Source organism: Balaenoptera musculus, chromosome 17, assembly GCF_009873245.2.
Source record: "Balaenoptera musculus isolate JJ_BM4_2016_0621 chromosome 17, mBalMus1.pri.v3, whole genome shotgun sequence".
NCBI lineage: Eukaryota > Metazoa > Chordata > Mammalia > Artiodactyla > Balaenopteridae > Balaenoptera > Balaenoptera musculus.
The window spans coordinates 16896032-16903796 of record NC_045801.1 but is presented as its reverse complement, the minus strand read 5'-3'; positions in this window follow the sequence as shown (position 1 = coordinate 16903796).

The window sequence follows — 7765 nt, the reverse complement described above, 5'->3', positions numbered from 1 at the left end:
TGGCATTCCTAATTTTTCCCCTTAAACCTATCCCTCTTTCAGTCTTCTCCAAGTCAGCAAATGGTACCACCATTCCCCAAGGTGTTCAGATGAAAACCCTGGCATCTTTCTTAACTCTTCATTCATTCCTACTTAGTTTCCTACATTTACTCATCAGCAAATCCTCCCACCTCTATTCCAAATCTGACCTCTTTTTACCGCCTTGACTGCTACCACTCTAGCTAGCTTCATTTTTGCCTTGATTATTGCAAGAGCCTCCTGTGGTATATTGCACCATGGTTTCCGAGTATTCACTGCTCCTCTTGGTGGAGGATTATACTTCCCCACCCCCACTGATGCCAGGGTTAGTCACATGACTTCATTCAGTCAAGGAACTGTGAAGGAAGTGACGCCTGTCGCTTTCAGGCAGAAGAGTTCAGAATCTGCATGTGAGTCTCCATGATCCTTTTGGTTTCTGCCATGAGACCAACAATGTTCCAGATACAGCCACTCCATCCACCCATATTCTAGAGTGGAGACGATGTGGAGGAGAGCTGCCAAACATGAAGCATTGTTACTGTGGCATCACTTGGCCCATCCTGACTAATACACTTACCAGCTTGACTCCCTACTTCCATGTCACTGCCCTCCCCCACCACTTAGCCAGTAAACTCTCCACATAGTAGACAGAGGGACATTTTGAAAGGGTAAATCAGATCACGTCATATCCCCACTCAAAATCCTCCAAAGGCTTCCCACTTAACTGAGACTAAAATCTAGCCTCCTCTTTGTGTTCTATAAGCCCCTTCTGTTGAGTCCCTGCCCATCACTCTGACAGCATCTCTTGCCCATCTTCCTCTTGCTCACTCCTGTCTCTCCACACCGGCTGTGATGGTTGATTTTATGTGTCAACTTGACTGTTTCACAGGACGCCCAGATATTTGGCTAAATGTTAATTCTGGGTGTATCTCTGAAGGTGTTTTCAGATTAGCATTTAAAACAGTTGACTGGGTAAAGTAGATTTTCCTTCCCAATGTGTGTGTGCCTCATCCAATTGATTCAAGACTGAATGGAACAAAGAAAAGGTGGGAGAAGGGAGAATTGTCCTTCTCTCCCTGACTGATTGAACTGGGACATGGGTCACCTGCTCTCGGACTGGGATTTACACCATTTGCTCTCTTGAGTCTCAGGCCTTTGGACTCAGACTGAATTACACATAGGCTTTCCTGGGTCTCCAGCTTACAGACAGCAGACTGTGGGACATCTCAGCCTCCAAAATCAAAATACTGGTTCTATTTCTCTGGAGAACCTTGACTAATACATTTTCATTGTTGCTGTTTCTTGAATATGCCAAAAATCTATCCACTCCAAGAAAAGTCACAGATATGCTGACAGCAGAATTTCCTTGAAGAATCAAACCGACCAAACCACCTTACACCTTACAAATCACCTTAGTGAAGTCCACAGCTAACAAATTCCACCCTCACACACAGACCTTCTAGTTAGCTTTTAAGTGTCCCATTTTAAAATGTGAGCATTAGCCAATGATCACCAGACCTCCAAGGAAATTCTTTAACTTTAAAAATAGAGGCCAAAATACTAAGGGGAAAAAAAACTTGTAGAAGACTATACAGGAAGATAAAAAATTAAAAGGAAACTATTGCTAACATTCTCAGAGAAGTAGGTAAAGTTATTGTATTTATTAAATAAAAATAATATTCTATCAAAAAGAAAACAATTATAGACCAAAAGAGAGTTCTTAGAAATTCAAACTAAATGTTGGCCAAAATGAGAATTTTAATAGAAAGGTTAGAAGATAAAGTTAGGGAAATCTCCTAGAAAGCAGAGTAAAAAGTCAAAGAGATGGAGGATAGGATAGAAAAGAAACTTTAAAAGTCAGTCTAGAAGTCCATCATCTGAATACATAAAGTTTCAGAAAAAGAGAACATGGAAAATGGAAGAGAGGAAAACACCAGAAGTAATTTAAGAAATTCCCCAATACTGAAGGGCATGAGTTTCTAGACTGAAAAGGCATGTTAAATACCCAGTGCAATAGATAAAAACAAGCCCATACTAAAATTTATCATCATGAATTTTCAAAATAATTGGGACAAAAAAAAAATCTTAAGTTTCCAAAAAAGTGAAAAAGGTTACTCAGAAAATCAGGATAATCTCAATAACCACACTAAAAGCAAAAAGATACTGGAGCAATGACTTCAGAGTTCTGTAGAAAAATCATTTCCAGCCTAGAATCCCCTACCCATCAAAGTTATCAATTAAATGTCGGGGTGGAATACAAACATTTCAGACATGATAGGTCTCAAAACATTTACCTCTCATAACACCCTTTCTCAAGAAGCTGTTAGAGAGGTTGTTCATCCTAAATTAGGAAGGAAACCAAGAGAGAAGACACAGGTCTGGGAAATATGAGCATCAGTCCAAGAAAGAGGCAAGAGAATCTCAGGGATGAAGATGAAGGGTGATCCAAGAAGGACAGCTGTGCACTCAGCCTAGAAAGAAAATAGTCCAGATTGGAACAGCTCAGAAGGGCACAGGAGAGAAAGCCAAAAAGATGGCCCTGTTGCAATATCCAATGTGAGTGAATATATTGAAGGGAGATTTAAACAACTGAGGGGAGAGTTTGGGATGAATTCGTGATATAAAGCAAAACAAAGGCAGAAAAAACAACATAAATATTAACTCCAGGAAAACCTAAAGGTCATACAAGAAAATTAAAATAATCGTATTTCAACTGTGAAGAGTCTGTAAAGAGACAGGATAATATACACACTAAATATGGAATATTAACCTAAGCAAAATTATGAAATAACAATAGTGAGATAATGGGAGATTAGGGGGCTCAGGAATTTTGCATGATGGAACGAGATAGGGGGTGACAGAGGGCTAAAATAGTGAGAGGCTAATAAATAATGCCTAAACCTAGAAGAAGAAAAGAAAAGATCACTATAAGCATATTAAAGAGATAAGGAGGTAATCAAATAATCAGCTAAAAGGGTTGGACATGTTGATTCTAGAAAGCAGGAAAATAATGCAGCAAGGCGGGGGCTGCTTTTTTTAATGTGCCTTGTGAAATTATTTGACCCCTCTTATGGACTGAATGTTTGTGTCTCTCCAAAATGGGTATGTTGAACTTTAATCTTCAAGGTCATGGTACTTGGAGGTGGGGTCTTTGAAAAGTAATTTGGTTTAGATCAGGTCATGAGGGTGAACCCCCAATTTCCTTTAAAAAGGAAGAAGAAAGACTAGACCTCTCTCTCTCTCTCGCTCGCTCTCTCTCCCCCTCTTCACCATGGGAGAACACAGCAAGAAGCCAAGCCAGAAAGGAGCCATCACCAGGAAGCTTTCAAATCTGCCGGCGCCTTGATCTTGGACTTCCTGGCCTCCAGAACTATGAGAAATAAAATGTCTGTTGTTAAGCCACCCAGCCTGTAGTATTTTGTTACGGCAGCCCAAACAGATTAAGACGGCACCTAAAATTATGTGTATAAAACTTTGATGGAAATGAAAAGCAAATTTAGAAATGATCATGCATCAACAATAAATTCAAAGGACGATTTTAATTTGGCTTCCCTCATTGTGTGCACACAGAGACACATAGCACCATTTGGGCAATACATTTTGCAAAGCATCTAAATGCATGAAAATATTTCAAGGAAGCGTTAATCATGGCCTGGGCCAATCTGTCTTTTGTAAATAGTTCTAAGGGAAGTATACTAATTAGAGCTAGGATAGGCAAATGATCCAGCAAGCCATCAATCAACAGCCTTTGCTGCTCATCTATTGAATATATAGCAACAGATAGTCAACCTTCTGTGGGATAAACAACCAAAAGTGTAAGATATAGTTTCTGGCACTAAAGGTCTTAAGAAAGACATGGGGCAGAAATTTCTGTAACGTTAAACAACCAATTTATAAATAATATTTCATCAAAAAGTAAAAAGATGTCACAAGATAACACAGGACTTTTACTAAATAAATACCACAAACTGCAGAAGTGTTATTGTTTAGAAGAAAGAAAAATCATGATGCAGAGAAGGGATCTCAGAGGAAAGAGTTGAGAATTAGGTCTTGAAAGATGGGTTGCACTCGAATGGATGGGGAAACGAAGGAATTCAAAATGTGGATCCAGGAAAGCAGGATGTGGTCTTGGCATCATGAAGAAATTTCCGAGTCTGGAGCCAAGGCATTTGAATGAGAGTCTGCTAACGAAAGTACAGAGGCAAAGTTTTAGCCTCTGGCTGGAGGAAAACCACTTATTCAGAAAAAAATAATTCCGTCACCCACAGTGAGGCCAAGAATCCAATCAGGTGTTCTGCTAAGATGTGTATCCATCTTTTTATGTGATTAAAAAAAAAAACACAGGAATGGTTTCTGATCAATGTTACAGACCCAAATTCCATGTTAACAGCAATTACCTCTTAGCAAAATCATTAAGTAAGGTACTGCCTTGATTTTATTGTGAATACTAAAAATATGTTTGCAGACTTCTGTACTTTGATGAAAGCATCTGGGTGTGATTTATTGGGGAGACTTTTCTCCAAGGGAATATACATATGTAAGCCTTACATTTTTATAAAGTTCAAACACATTACCTCTTCAATGGCTGAAATAAAGTGACTTCAGTTCAGACAAATAAATAGGAGAGACATGTAAATTAGCAAACAATCAATGTTCTGACATTTACGTAGCACTTAGATCCCACAATGAAAAATGTCTAGATCACTGGAAGTCAGAAGGCTTTTCCTTACTTAGCTATCATCAGACAAACCTACATACACAGTAGTCACTCAAAAAGAAAAAAGTATTTGTAAGTAATTAAGGGAGATCTGGGGGCAGATAGAAGAAGGCAGAAGTCACATCATGAGGCAAGGCTGGGACCAGTTGACATCCAGTTCCAGAAGAGCAGGTAGCTGTATCCACCAGTACCCAGAAGAGGGCAGGCAAGAACCACTAAGGGGGACTCTTCCACAGAAGGTCACCCAGTTGGCACCAGTCAGGAGAAAGCATCCTCTTCACCTGCACAAAGAAGGCCAGAATCAGCCCAGGACTGAATGGTGAAGGAGATGGAAGAGGGAAGAAGCACTGGTGGGTCACCTGCACCAAAGGCCACTGAGACAGATGAAGCACCAGGCCAAGAAGAATCGTGGACAAGCCAGAGGATGGAAAATAAAGACACAAAGCAGCCAGGAGTCAAAAGGATCTAGGCTCAGGAAGGCAGCAGCTCTGATCATGCCACTCCCCTGCTCAAAATCCTTCAATAGCTCCCTATTTCCATAGCACAACCCAAGCTCCTTAGCCTGACATTCAAGGCCCTACAACAACCCAGCCATAATCCACCTTGAGAATCTTAGGCTTTACTGTTGTGTTTAATCACACACCCAAGATTCCAACCAAACCAAAGGTGACTTCTCTCCTCTCTGTCTTTGTTCCTGCTGTCCCTTCATTCATTCATCTACGCACAAACACAGTGTGGCCTCTACATGCTAGTAATAGGAAGGAGGTATACAGGATCAATAAGATGAAATGCCCACCTTTGAGGAGCTACCAGGAGGAGACAGACAGCAAGACACAGTGACATGTGCTATACTGAGGGTAAGCAAGGGAGTTAATGGGGTGGGAAGAGAAGTGGCTAATCAGGCTATCAGAGAAGGCTTCCTGGAGGTGGTGACAATCCCCCTGAAATGACTTTTTCTCTCCTCCCCACATGTTTAAACTTTTAGCGTCCACTGGAGAGCCATCTATTGTTTTCATCTGCCTGACTACCTTTCTCCCCCTCCTGGAAAAAGTATTCCCTCCTCCTTTGGAAACTGCTCCCTACTCCCCCTTCCTGGTGGGTGTAGGTGACACAGGCTTGGCCAATCATATTACCTCTTCCCTTTGTCCATGGTAACTGGTTCAAAGAGCATCCTCCAAACCAATCGGATCTCTTCTCTGGAGTTTTTTGCCCTCCCGTTGGAGTCAGAGGCCTAGCTCCCTCTTTCCCTAGATTGGAAGCTATCAGCATGATTCTAAAGCTGCTGGTGCCAAGTCCCTTACCCCCTTTGAGGATTCTGAGAGGATAAACTGGAGAGAAAGAGGCAGAGAAATGTGACACGATGCAAATCCCAGAACGCAGTTACGCTGACTCACGGCCAGGCCTATATTTAACTGCATGTAACAAGAGCCCAGCTCTGGGACTTAACCAAAGAGGAGCTTATTTTTCTCAGGTAACAAGTGGTCAAAAGGCCAGAAGGCAAGATCTGAAATCCTGGCTCCGTGACGATAGCAAAGACCAACATCCTCCCACCCTCTTGCCCCACCATTCTCATCACCTCTCCTTCTCACCTCTTATGCTGCCTCTCTGGGTATCATATCCACATACCAGACAAGAAGGACGAAAAGCATATGCCAGCTAAGTGTGTCCTCTTTTGTCAGGACTCTCACAAGTCCCATTCTGTATACTTCTGCTTACATTTCAATGTTAAAAAAGGGTCTTGTGCCCCCTCCCCCAACACCTAGCTGCAAGGGAGTCTGGAGAGCTGTTTTTAGTTAGGCACAATGAGAAGATAAAAGGGATGCATATTGGGAAGGCAATGGGCAGTGTCTGCCACAACTCCTAATTTGCCTTGTTGACCTATATAAGTCCACACATCCTCCTTTTTCCTTAAGCCAGTTTGAGGTAGATGTTTGCAACTTTCAAGAAAAAAAGCCATGACCGATATACCTGCCAAATGCCACCACCAACACCCAGTCCAACTCCATCAGAATAATCCTGCCTTCAATTTCTGGTTATAATGGGTGCTTTTCCCACTGCAGCCTGAGGTAGGGCAATCACAGGGACTGAGTTAATCCCACAGGCAGCCCAGGCAGACAGGTGGCCCCTGCCAGCGTGACTGCTGGAATCTAGCTACTAAAGAACATCTGTCAGATGAATGGATAAAGAAGATGAGGCACATAGATACAATGGAATATTACTCAGCCATAAAAAGAAACGAAATTGAGTTGTTTGTAGTGAGATGGATGGACCTAGAGACTGTCATACAGAGTGAAGTAAGTCAGAAAGAGAAAAACAAATACCATATGCTAACACATATATATGGAATCTAAAAGAAAAAAAAATGGTCATGAAGAAACTAGGGGCAAGATGGGAATAAAGACACAGACCTACTAGAGAATGGACTTGAGGACACGGGGAGGGGGAAGGGTAAGCTGGGACAAAGTGAGAGAGTGCCATGGACATATATACACTACCAAATGTAAAATAGATAGCTAGTGGGAAGCAGCCGCATAGCACAGGGAGATCAGCTCGGTGCTGTGTGACCACCTCGAGGGGTGGGATAGGGAGAGTGGGAGGGAGGGAGATGCAAGAGGGAGGAGATATGGGAACATATGTATATGTATAACTGATTCACTTTGTTATACAGCAGAAACTAACACACCATTGTAAAGCAATTATACTCCAATAAAGAGGTTAAAAAAAAAAAAAAAGAAGAAGAACAGCTGTCTTTAAAGCCATCAGCACCATGAACTTCTACCTAGTTACTGTTATTGATCCCATCCGCTGAATCTGGCAATGCTACCCAAGGCTTGTTGCTGGCAGGAAAGAAGGGAGAGCAACAGCCATCCCTATTTGCCACTGAAACACGTAAATGTGGTATGGTACATCTACATGATGGGACGCTGTACAGCGATAAAAGAGAATGGGGAAATTCTGTATGTTCTGATATGAAACACCTTCCAAAAGGCATTAGTAAGGGGGAAAAAGCAAAGTGCAAAACGGTATATA